Here is a 10366-nt window from a genome sequence, read left to right as displayed (position 1 = left end):
TGGTGCCCCCAAGGTCCTACAACCAGAGTGTGCGAAGGAGAGGGAAACCCAGCACTGAACAATTTGTTCTGGGAATACACTTTCTCTTTCTTCTATTTATTCTTCAGGGCAATCCAAAATTTCTTTTAAGCCTTGAAAATGATATTAATGTCCTTCCACTGTTTCTTTAATGTTAATTCTATAATGAGATAATTTAATACTCCAATACTCCTCCTAGATTTTTCCCCTGGTTTCCTTAGTACTTATCAATGCAAACTACTAAATGAGAAAAACACAGAGATGGCTCTCAAAATAACATCTGCAGTGGAGAACCTGCAGTGGAGTAGCTGCAAATTACATAGGCATACCCAAAGTAGCTCTAAAGTTTGCACGTTTGGATGCAGCTGAGACTTATGGAGCAGCTTTTATAAGAGCTGCAGAGCCCTTTGCTGCTACTGCAGACTCGCCCTTGTCCAGTGCTAAAACTGCAGTGAGTATTCCGTTGGACACTGTGACTGCATTTCCAGGAGGTGCAATGGTACCTTTGGCTACAGTGGAGACAGAACAGAGAGAGATGATAAATCACTGCAAGTAGCAAAATTATCTGTAAGTTAAGAATACAGAATGAAGCTGTTCTCACCTGCAAATTTCCATTACAAGAATGAGAGCTTTTCTAAAACATAATATTCTTGAAGGATAAAAAAAGACAGTGATTCCCATGGTGATGAGAAAAAGGATATTGGAATGAAAATGTGGAGGTCGCTTGAAGTAACTAGCAAACAAATCTGTAAAGTTGATGATATGGTGAGTAAACACAGAACTGTGGTAATCTAAAGAAAACTATTGAATCAAAAGAAAGACGCAAGATATGGGCTGTTCTGAGGATCAGGAAACACTGTTTTGTGGTGGTTAAATATATATGACTGTTTATAGGAAAGCTGTATTAAATTTTGAATAAAAACTATAAACCGATTTTTTGTTTCTAGAGATGGTTGTATATTTACCTCAAATTGTTTTGTGTTTAAAGGAAAAAAAAAAAGCCTTAGCTTTCCATGAAGGTAATTTAAATTATCCTACTAAAGGCCTCTTTTAACTTTTCAGAAATTGCCACAATTATATTGTCTTTTTGTAGGTTGTCAAATATATTGAATCTGAATTTATATACCTAGGATTTCAAGAAATCATAGTGATGGAATAAAGTTTAAGATCAATCTTGTATTCTTGAATGTACTAACATTTTCAGTATAGCACATCCAGACTAAATATCATTAAGCAGATATGTTATTAAAAGAATATTTCTATAATATATTTTCCCTTTTTCCCAAGGAGTTAGTGCATGTTAGAGAATTTATGCACATGGACTTTTAAAATAATGTTGCATCATGGAAAATCCCCAGCTAATCTTCAATTTTTCAGAGATGTTCAATCATCAGATTTGATATCCAATCACCAGATTTTATGATCAAATGCCAAATTTGAGGCATAATGAAAGAATAAAAAATCGTTCTGTGACTTTGCCAAAGAAATAAGACAAATGAAATATAAGTACAAAACTCTTTGGCAGAAGAAAGACATGTCCCATGAAAGGTATTTTAAAATGCTTCCAGTGTAGGTGAGAATGAGACTTGAGAAAGAAAACAAGGAGATTGAAGAGAAGAGCAACCTGAGATCATATATCTGCATCCCTAACTGGTCAAGAACTTGGATTTATCTGGACTTTGATTACATAAGAAAGGTTTGGTAGAAGCGCAGATCCCTTATTTTAGTCTCCAGCAACCTGGGGAATGCACTGCAGGGGGTTGGGTTAGCATGAGTGCTGTATTATGCTTTTTAACTGAAGCTGGATCAAAACATACCCTTTAAAAAATATTAGCAACTTCCTTTCTCGCCTTATTATTCCACTTTGAAAAATCTACTCAACTTAGTGTGTCAGCTGCTGATGGATTTAACCAGGCAGCTTTTTTCACATTTTCCTGCTTGTGTGTTCTCAGCTTTCAGGATCTCATACAATTCCAGAGAGAGAGCATTTAGAACTAAATCTATCAAATAACCTCACACAGGAAATAATCCATTTTATTCAATTTCCTTTGCCATGGATTAAGCTTGCAGACTTGATATACAGAATCCTCATTTTGGTGTACTAAACAAGATCAAAGATGGCTCTGACTATTCCAAATTCTTTTGAAAAGCTAATCTGAATCATTATGCTTTAGACAACTTCTCTCCTAGGAGGCTCTTCTTTAATGAACCATTATTCACCATAGCACAGGATCTGCTCAACTAAAATAAGCCCAAGCATCTTTACAGCTGCTGTAATTAAGCAAACATTGTCAGAACAAACTTTTCTAAAGCCATTGAACTTAATTTTTTTGTTGTTATATACATGTATCAAATTTAGTGGATCGGTCAAGAACATTTTCAGAAACATGTTAAATTGAGATATAATTATCTGTTGCCAATATGTGAAAATTGAATAGGGAACCTAACCTAGTTCAGCGTTCATTATGATTAAAAGCATTTTTGAGTTCATTGCTTTGTTCAAGCAGAAAGCAAGAAATGGTCTAATGAAATGATAGGGCTTGATCCAGTGGAACAGAATTAAATAGAATTGAAAATGAAAGTGAATTGAAATCCTTAAGCTCTTTCTTTGTCTTTCAGCAGGTAATGCTGCAGTTAGAGGTAGTGTTAAGGGCATCAGATTTCTTTTGAAAATATCTTTTCAGTACTCCAAACATGGTAGCTGTAGGTACTGAAACATTCAAAGTATTGTCATGAAAATATTCATAAGACTACTTCTTGAAAAGACAAGAATCCACCTTCCATAAGAGTCTGATTCCATTATCTGATTTCCTTTAAGAAAACATGTGAGTAAGTTTTCATGTTTATTTATAGCTGCTGCTTTCATTATATCTTGCTTTCTTATGTACCATTCATGCATTATGCAGGAGCAAAAATGAAACAAGACCCGGTGAAAATTAGGCTACAGAACATGCCTGAATTTCACCAACTTAAATCCCCTGAAGTTTTTGAACAAGTGTGTATTTTGTGCTGCTGGTGAGAGAGGCATGGGCTGAGCTGGCGTTCCCAGGAGCAGGCTGTGCCTCCCCTCTGCAGAGGAGGAGGAGGAGGAGGGCATCAGTGCCCATCCTCTGGGGAGTGGCCTGTATGGGCTGCATTCAGGGGATTCACACACAGCCAGTAACTCTGTGCAACAAATGGACAGCCATGCCTGGAATATAACCATTTTTACATCCACAAAGGAGCAAAACTCAGCACCTCTCACTCTCATTATCCAGACAGCCTGGAAATGTTACTGCATCTAGTTAGCTGGACACAATTTCCAGTTGCAGGTAGTTGGTGTCTCCTTGGGCATGCCACTGATAAGGCGCAATTAATAGGATGCTTTTGTGGATTAACAGTACTGGATACGAGTGACCAATTCTTACAATTCCTTTTAGAAGTCTAAGGACACGATTTGATTCTAACATTGCTTTAACATACACATTTTTTCTCTTTTCACTAACTTCTAGGAATTAAAAAATAAAATATCTCCCTGAATTCACATTATCTATACGTTTTTATCCATCCAGACTTCAAGCCATTTTTATCCTTTTAACATTTGGTTTCATCACTCTTCTTTTCTGTACATTTTCTGTAGGCTGAGAAAGCTCCATAAGGTGTTTTATTACAGGTATTAATGTGACATCTGATTAATGCAGCCACCATTATAATTAAAAAGTCCTTGTTCCAAGAAGATAATTGCATCTCCTTTTCTTTTGATTCAATTATGCTAGTATATTACCCTTACATTTCAATTTTCCATTTTTAAGGAATTACATTCTTGTAGGAAAGTTTGATTTCTCTGCAATTTTGAATGTTTTAAAAGATTATTATTGGTCCCAAAAATTAGACAATCAAGAGAAAACACACATCTCTGTATAGGAGAAGCTGCTGTTACTGATACTACTACCAAATTTTTTCTCCAATTCTGGACTTCAGCCAAAATCCACAAGTGGAAATGAAGTGCTGAATAAATTTTAAAAATGAATCACTTTCTGCTATATGGCAACTAATACTGAGCTTTCTGAGACAACCTGTGAGTGGATATGGCAACCTCCACTGTAACTTCTGTGAACAGAGCAGATCTAAATAATCATTTGGGTCAATTTCTGTTAAATATAAGAACATAACCATTAACATTTTAATGTGAGCAAAGTAAAAAAGTTACTGAGAATGATGTCTCATCTTCAGCTGATGTCTTCTAACCATGGCTACCATTCTCTGGCAAGACTGGTGCTCCAAAAGGCATATGCATGCACCAGATATTTTGGGAAAATTCTAAACATAAATAACCTCTCATGCAATCACAGAATAATTTAGCTAAGATCATTGAATGCAACCCAGAACTGCTAGTCTACCATAAAACATGTTGCCAGGTGCCACAAGTACATGTTTTATAAATACCCTGGGGTTGAGGGTTTAACTAGTTCCCTGGGCAGTCTGTTCCAATGCCACACAAGCATTTCCCTGAAGAAAATTTTCCTCCCATTCTCAATCTAAGCCTCTCCTGGTGCAACTAGAGGCCATTTCTTCTGCTCTTGTCACATGTTAGCTGGAAGAAGAGACAGACCCTCACCTCATCAGAACCTCCCTTCAGGCAGTTGGAGAGAGCAGCAAGATCCCCCCTGAGCCTCCTTTTCCCCAGGCTGAGCACCCCCAGCTGCTCCTTATCACACTTCAGACCCTTCCCCAGTTCCACTGCCCTTCTCTGGACTCGCTCCAACCCCTCAGTGCCTCTCCTGTAGTGAGGTGCCCAAAACTGGACACAGGATTTGAGGTGTGGCCTCACCAGTGCCGAGCACAGGGGGACAATCCCTGCCCTGGTCCTGCTGCCCCACCATTGCTGATCCAGGCCAGGTGCCATTGCCCTTCCTGGCCCCTGGGCACACCTGGTTCATGTTCAGCTGCTGCTGACCAGCACCCCCAGCTCCTTTTCCCCCCAGGCACCTTTCCAGCCACTCTTCCCCCAACCTGTAGCTCTGCCTGGGGTTGTTTGTAATCCAAGGGCAGGACCTGGAACTTTGACTTCTTGAGCCTCATACAATTGGCTTTGGAGCATCCACACAGCCTGTTCAGATCCCTCTTTAGAGCCTTTCTACCCTCCAGCAGATCAACACTCCTAATCACCTTGGTGTCACCTGCAAAGATTCTCAGAGTACTTTTGCTCCCCTCTTCCAGATTGTCAGTAAAGATGTGAAACAGGACTGGGGATGTTACTGAGCCCTGGGGAACACCACTGGTGACTGGCCCCAGCTGGATGCAACCCCATTCCTCACCACTCTCTGGGCCTGGCCCCACAGCCAGTTTTTACCTAGAAACAGAGCATCCATCCAGTCTAACAGCCAGTTTCCTCCAGGAGAATGCTGTGGGAAATAGTGTCAAAGGCTTCACTGAAGTCCAGGTAGGCAACATCCATGACCTTTCCCTCCTCCAGTGAACAAGCAACCTTGTCATAGAAGGAGATCAGGTTGGTCAAGCAGGACCTGCCCTCCATAAACCCATACTGGTTTGGCCTGATCCCCAGATTGTCCTACCCATGATAGAGCTCAGGATAATCTGTTCCATGTTCTTCCCTGGCAGAGAGGTCAGACTGACAGGCATCCTTCTCCTAGACCTTCTTGTAGATTGGCATCACATTGACCATGAGCTCTGGTCAACTGGAACCTTCCTGGTTATCCATGACTGGTGGTAAATGACAGAAAGTGGCTCAGTGAGCTCTTCTTCCAGCTGCACCAGCATCCTTGAAGCCAAAAGAGGTCGAAAAGACTGTCCCTTGGAGGACTCTCAGTCTCCAAAACAAGCCTGCCCTACAGAAGTCCAAGGTGGCAGTTGTGCTGACCATCCTCACTTCTCTGACAATTGAGAATTTTTGATCACAAGAGGTCCACTAAACACCAACCCCTCTCTAATCACAAACAGCAAGTCCAGCAGAGCACTCTCCTTAGCTGGGTCCCTCACCAGCTGTATCAGGAAGTTATCTTCCACAACTCCAGGAAACTTCTACACTATTTCCTCCCTGCTGAACTGTACTTCCAGCAGAGTTCTGGCAAGCTGAAGTCCTCCATGAGAACAAGGGCTAATGATTATGAAACTTCTCACAGCCAGTTAGAGAATATTTCATCTTCCTCTTCCTCCAGCTGTGTGAGTCATCCCCCCACATCCTGTGATGACAACTAAAAGCTCCTTTTCCAGTTGCACAGTAGTTTCCAGTTCCTCCTGTTTGTTGCCATGTGCATCAGTGTAGGAGGATTTCAGCTGGGCTGTTGACCCCAACACCCTTCTGAATGCCTAATTGCCCTAATTCCTGTGTGATCTTTCTAAGGCACTTCCACAATTCCTAACATCAATAGCTCTTGTGTCTTTACTGCGTCACAGATCTCCAGCCCCACTGAGACAGCAGACCAAAGGACCTCAACAGAAACCATCCCTCAAATATTGATGTGGTGGCCCCAGGCTTATCTTGAGTGAGTTTGGTTTTACCCCTTTTCCCCTTCAAATCCATTTAAGGCTTTTTCACTCACCCCTGAAAACTCCTGTGCAAAGATCCTTTTCTCTCTTTGAGGCAGGTATAACCTGTCAAGCATTCAACCTGCACTTAAATCTCACTTGTGAGAAACTTCTGACTGTGGCAAAGCTTTAGAAGCCAGAGACCTCATGAGAGTTAGTCTGGGCAGAATCAATGATGTCTAGATTCACTTAAATTAGCACAATAGCTAGATGATTGATGAAACTGAGGTTGTAAGCATCACACACAAGTTAGATACTTTTTCGTTTTACAACTTGAAGGTTTTTCCTTTTCCTTCCTGCCCACACAATAATTTTTGTTAAAATTCTTCCACACGGCTTTCTGGAAAAACACAAAACTGACATTTTGGAGACATTATCATCCCTGCATGTGCACAGAACAAGGATCAGCACACAAACAAAAATACAAATGTACTGCCCCAGAAATGAAGTGTCAGTCTGACTCTGAACATTTATAAATCAAAGAAGTATGAGATTATTATCCACTTGGCTCCTTCTCCTTCAGGGTACCCAGAAGCATGCCAATTAGTGCCAGCTGTGCTGACAGCTATTCATTAATTCTATCAGGAAACTGCTCTGAGATTTAGGGGTTTCATTAATTCCTCTAAAAGCATCAGAGCAAGTGCTTTATTCATAGTGGGAAACCCAAATGCTTCCTTTCAAGACAGCTCATATATGCTTCAGTGTGGTCAATAATAATGTTTTTGAGGGCTATAAATGCCAGAATGCATTGCTTTTGCTCTTGCCTAATGAAGTAAAGCAGCAGGCACTTACTGGCAGTCGTGGCCCTGATGGTGAGTCCTCTCTGAATCTCACCATGCACATCCCACAGCTGGGCATGTGCTGCAATCTGGTCAGGGCATAAGTTCAGAACAAGTAAGCAAGAAAAATGACAGTACTTTTTTTTTTTTTTTTTTTTTTTTTGTATTCTCAAGGATTTTTTAAGGAAAAATCAGCTGGGATTTTCCCTGCTTCCTGCTCCCCAGATGGGTGTCCTCAGCACCAGCCAGCTGACCCTATAGAGCCTCCTCCCCTGAGGCAGTATTTGTCAGTGCAAAACCTCAACTACTTTCTGTTCTGGGATCCATTGGATACATTCCCCCTTAGCAATAGAAATTTTCCTCTTTAGTTTAAGACATTAAGGATAGAAGTTTAATGCTCGATCCTTTTTCCTGACTAGCACAGCGTGGATGTTATTATCCACCTAAAGATAAAAGTTTCTTGCTTGCCTTGGATCCCAATGGTTGCATTTTCCTCCAGAAAGAAACTCTTCACATTGTATCCAATTTTTACTAATTGTCTCTCCACTTATTTTATTTTATGAAACATGAATATTTGTGATGGCATCTGTTATTTCATATATCCCTTTCATTATATATGCGTTTTATGTATTTCTATCAGATAGCCTGTCTTGTAAGCACGTCAAAAACGCTTGTCCATTGAAGCCCATCACAAATAATTAAGCTTTAAATTTTTAAAAATTTCTTTTCTCTCAATTACTTCCTTAAGACAGAATGGCAGAACTGAAAATACTACTGGTGCTAGGAAAGCAACAATAAGAATAATATAATCTAAGCATATCTTTATTTTTCTTTTCTTCTTCATGTTTTCAGAACCTTGGAGTCAAGACCCGAGACACAGAAAACAGAGTTTGCCTCTGCAAATAATATAAGCGTGGGTGATATTTTTTCCTTCCTTTTTTTTTTTTTCTTTTCTGTTTAATGAAGACATTTTAATTTGCTTTTGTTCATCCAAATGCCCAGAAGTTTCTGTTGAACAGTCATGCCCGTGTTGTGGTTTAGAACTATCTTTTTTTTCAAATCTTTCCAAATGGGATAGGCATATTCATTATTATTAACTCTAATTTCACAGTCTCCCCACATTTACATTGCCATGATCTCACATAGCTTTAACTGAAATTTGTGTATACACATATATTCATATGCATTCCATGAAATCAAGAACTACCTCATAGTAATGATGCTTACTTTTCCCCTGAAATTTTAAAATGTAAATATCTACCATGATATCATAGTTCCAAAGTAACTCTGCAGGTTGTTCAGGATTCACTGTAAAATTAGCAGTGACACTTACTAGAGTAGAGTCAGTTTTCTGAGACCAACACTTCAAAAGATTGTGAAGACTCCATGCTGTACAAATGCTTGCAGGAACTCTGGGAGGAATCCAGGGCTTTTATTTTCTCAATCTGCAATTTGTTAATGTGTTAGAATGTGTTAGCTCTATTTTTTTTTCCTTCTCTTTTCTGATGTTTATGACAGATTTTTCTGTCACTTTTCCTCAGCACAGGAAAAATACACAACTTCAGAAAACATTTTATTATTCAGGCAAATGTAATTGATATCTCTTTTGTCTAGAAGTTACTAAAGCTTAGAGTTTGCCACATAGAAAATGCTTGTAAGGCTTTGGAATGGGACTGTGGCTGTCTTTATCCAACTAAGTGTGACTTCAGTCCATTTCTTGACATCATTTATTCAACTGTACCCATGTGTTCAGGTGACATTATGTAACCACAAAAGAAATTCTAATTATTAGATGAAAACTGTGTTCCTACAGAGAAATATAAGAACAGGAACTAGCTCTGAGCCTGCTAATTGTTATAATCATGAACTTTTACACTGTAGAACAGTGAGTTTCAGCTGATAAATTTTATCAGTGAAATACTTCCTTATGCCATAAAGAACTATAGGGGAGGATGGACACCCTTTAAACAACACATGGCTACTGCTGCCAAAATGTCTTTTACTTAAATAGGATTGGAGTCCACATTTAGTGATGAAAGTGCTTATAAGTGATGAAAAGGCTTCTATAGTTGCACTGCTTTTCTGATTAACACTTCCCACAAAACTAACCAAAAGTAATGAATTTTATTTAACAGCTCCAAAATTATGACATAAAATAAGATTTACAAGGCTTTAAATCTTTCTTTTTCTCCTAAAAGAATTAAATGTTTTGCCTAAAATACAAAAAAAAAAAAAAAAAGGTAATTTCTTAAGTTCAGTTAATAAGAGGCATGAGAAATGAGGTTTGCAGTCTTTTAGGAGCTAAAGCCATGGGTAAAGTGTCTCATCCTGAGGATCCCTTCAACAGAGGGCAAAGGGCTGAGAAGAGCTGTCCAAAGCAGCTAAAAAGAGAAGAGTAGGTATGTCATTCTGGCTGTGGTTCTTTCTCTTGAGCCTGGTGTGAGATTATGAGCTCATGTCCATCCTCTCCTACGCAGAAACACATGTAGATTTTCAGGGGGAGAGATAAGTAGGGATGGACAGAGGAATGAGGATTTCAGAAATCCATGCCACCACGGTCCACTTTACTCAGGCAGGGACCCTGTGCCTGTGTGCCTGTGTCTGACTTGGTATAAAAATATGTATAAGAATAACTGAAGTCTTGGACCCTTCATAGCCTGCAAGAGCTTATGCTGATTTTAATGGAAATGGGTTTTCAGTCAGAACTTGGGAACTTTTTTCACAAATACATTTATTGGATTGGAATGTAGTTTACCATAGGAAGTGTCAAATGCAATAATAGAAATTCACTTCACAAGCTTTTTTGCATTCAGCTTCTGTCATCCTATGAATATTTTGGTTTCCATTTCAATCAGAGACTAAGAAATTACATGTGTTAGGTGCCCTGTTTGGACAAAATCTGCCTTATTAAGTATCACATATTTCACCAGATTAAATGATGCAACATTTTCTTTAACAACTGTGAAAATAATGAAAAATAGGCAGAGTATATATTTAAATATATAGCCAAAGTTGGATGCTAGACCCAACTGATAGAGGAA

This window comes from Catharus ustulatus, chromosome 2 (genome assembly GCF_009819885.2).
Source record: "Catharus ustulatus isolate bCatUst1 chromosome 2, bCatUst1.pri.v2, whole genome shotgun sequence".
NCBI lineage: Eukaryota > Metazoa > Chordata > Aves > Passeriformes > Turdidae > Catharus > Catharus ustulatus.
This window is presented reverse-complemented; position numbering follows the sequence as displayed.